Source organism: Silene latifolia, chromosome 8 (assembly GCF_048544455.1).
Source record: "Silene latifolia isolate original U9 population chromosome 8, ASM4854445v1, whole genome shotgun sequence".
Lineage (NCBI taxonomy): Eukaryota > Viridiplantae > Streptophyta > Magnoliopsida > Caryophyllales > Caryophyllaceae > Silene > Silene latifolia.
In genome coordinates this window covers 86,530,903-86,534,081 of record NC_133533.1, presented here as the reverse complement: position 1 = coordinate 86,534,081, position 3,179 = coordinate 86,530,903, and the positions used below count along the sequence as shown (strand labels likewise).

The 3,179-nt window shown below is 35.9% G+C and overlaps 1 long non-coding RNA gene across 1 annotated transcript; it reads left to right on the top strand.

The window, feature by feature from the left end:
- The first annotated feature begins 228 nt into the window (after nt 1-228).
- Nucleotides 229-927, top strand: LOC141594450 (uncharacterized). The gene is made up of 3 exons (XR_012522209.1): nt 229-318; nt 391-450; nt 893-927. It is a non-coding gene; the product is annotated as an uncharacterized LOC141594450 (long non-coding RNA).
- The last annotated feature ends 2,252 nt before the right edge of the window (nt 928-3,179 follow it).

Genomic DNA, 3,179 nt, shown 5'->3' with positions numbered 1-3,179 from the left:
ATTCACCTAACAGTGAAGTAGGAAGTTTGGGTGCTTCTCTGAAAGATGCGCCTGATCCTTGTGCTCAGTCTGGTCCGGCTTTAAATAGTGTGGAGAATGATGAAATTGTTTCCAAAGTAGTGAATGTGAATCATTCTGCAAATCCGGATATATGTTTCCAAAGTAGTGAATTTTTAATCTATTAACAGCTAGATCGTTTACTGACTGAGTGGATGCTTATCCCTGCAGTATTCGCTTTTCGGATCAGCATTGTCCATAGGGGGCTTATTTGGCTCAATTCTGTGTGGCAGAATAACAGACTATTTCGGTCGCAGGGCTGTAAGTTTTTTCATTATGAGTACCCAAATTAAGATCCAGCTTAATGCATAATATTTGCTTGATCTGCTGCAGACTATCGGCCTGATAGATGTACTCAGCCTTGTTGGGTGGCTTTCTATAGCATATTCCCAGGTTTTCAATCTTTTATGTGCGAATTTCTTCAATAGTTCTTTTACATTCCCTAATCACATGAATATTCTTATGATTGTCATTTGTTTAGATGCTTACTGCGAATAGTCATTAAACAAGTACTCGTATGCGAATGTCACTTATGTCAAGGAGAAAAATGATATCAAAGAATTGTAGTTCAATAGATATCTCGTCTATTCTCATGTACTATTTGCATTATGGATCACCCGCTAACTATTAAGAAATCTCCTCATTCTTACGGCCAAAATCAGATTCCGCCCCATATGGATGGCAGTATTCTTTCTTTTTTAACCTGTAGTCTGAGGAGTACGAGTTACTAACTGTTAGGAGGACCCCAATAAGGTTTATTTTTTCTGAATTTATCAGAGTTATTTGTTGTGTGTGATTTTATTTTCTTACTATCCAATCTGACTTGATCTTGAAGGGCGCTTGGTCTCTTGATATTGGACGAGTAATGATTTAACTTGATGATGTACAAACTAGTTTCCTCACTTATGAGAGCCAATTAGCTCAAACGGGAGAGCATTGTGCAGTGCACAAGATGTGGGTTCAATTCCCACATTGGCTAGCAAATACCGGTGTTTCTTTTACATTATTTTACATTGTAATTGCCAAGGACTGGTAGTTTCTATGCATAAGCCTAAAATGCCTTGAAAAGGCCGATAAATATATTAAATCTCCTTCACAGACATTTCCCTTGTTTCATGCACATAGAGCCTTATTTCATGCACATATAATCAAAATTAATGTCCTTACCCAACAGTAATTAGTAATATAATATAACCAATTGGTGCAATTGAAGAACTTTTTAATGCACATAGAACCTTATTTCATGCATATAGAACCTTATTTCATGCACTTATAATCTGATTTCACGGCCATGTAAAATTAATGTCCCTAACCAATTGTAATTAGTATCATAATAAGAACTTTTTCATGCACATATAACCTTATTTCATGCACATAGAACCTTATTTCATGCACATATAATGAAAATTAATGTTCTTAACCAACAATAATTAGTAACATAATATAACCAACTAGTGCAACTGAAGAACTTTTTAATGCACATAGAACCTTATTTCATGCATATAGAACCTTATTTCATGCACTTATAATCTGATTTCACGGCCATGTAAAATTAATGTCCTTAACCAACAGTAATTAGTATCATAATAAGAACTTTTTCATGCACATAGAACCTTATTTCATGCACATATAACACTTATTTCATGCATGTACACTGATGACTATCCTAAAATCACGGGATTTTTTATTTATTAGGTTATATGGGATTCGAACCCATACCTTTGTGCAAAATAAGCACATCGCTCTACCATTGAGCTAATAACCTTTACAATACGCTATAAATAAGTTAAGTAGTCAAGTAACCATATCACTATATCGATATGATGAAAAGACATCGTAGTATCATATATTTCTACACAAACAAAATGATAATAATACACAAATAAAGTTTCCTCCACTTATTTTCCCTGAGTGAGAATGTACACAAGGTATAGCTATCCCTACAAAAGCAGTATCCTTAGTTGTGCAGTTGTGTATGTGTGGCCTGCATCAACCGATGTGTCGAAAAAAACATTCTTCATGTCAAGAATATAGTTATGATACGTCTAAAACCTCAAATTCTTGCACCTGACCCATGAAAGATACACATCTTATCCTTTTATGTCTAATCATGTTCTAATATTAAAGACACAAGAAAGTGAGAAACTGCCAATAACTATGAAGAATACAGACATTCAACTACTCTCAAGCTGTCTTCTTGTCCGAAAACCACAAACTTAACTCTCAAGCATTAGTCCAGGAATGCCCCACTCCTGAATCTCACTCAATAAGAACTGCAATTCATTGCTTGGACACTGAGGGCAACAATGCGGATACCACCATCAAATGAGTAAGGGTTTTAGGTCGGAAGTATTTCTAAAGACAAGTGTTTTTTTTTCAATTGCTTTTAAAAAGCCAAGTAAAAAGAAACAAATAATACGAAGACGAAAGCATAGATATAAGGAAGTACCTCAGAAATAGCAGATGAAAGAGCAGACCAGTAAACAGTTTGGTCGAACTGAGACTGACCAAGCCATCCATGGTATTAATCCTGACAACACCTCCAATTCCTACAGATTTAATAGTATCCACCCATGCCTGTTCATCAGTCTGGAAATCGTCGAATGAGAGCTGCAACAAAGCACTATCTCAATAAGGCATCCATTTCTATCGAAAAAATATCTCTCCGTAATTGAGAGTGAAATAAAGGGCCACAAATGAAAAACAAAATTGAGTAATTTTCCTTTAATTGGGGGAATAAGTAAACATCAGTAGATGAATCAGTAGAATGTTTCACCATCATTCTAGATTTTCATTTTTTTTCTGTATGGATTCATCTTACACCCTCCTGACTCTTGATAGTTACAGAGGAAAAGATAACTACTTCAGTACTTCATGATTATTTTGGACATTTACGAGAATCTTTAGGAGTGGAATCAAAAGGAGGACTGTTTAAGAGCGCTTCTGAGAGGAACAATTGGAGTATCGGAAATACTAGGGTTAACTTCATGGATTCACTGATTTCTACAGACTTTTTGTTCTTCTTTGTTGAGGAGGAGGAGGAGGGTGGTGGTATGAAGGAGGGGGTAAGTCGCCAAAAAGGTCGTCCGCCATTAATGTCGTCGCGAGCTCGATGAACATTG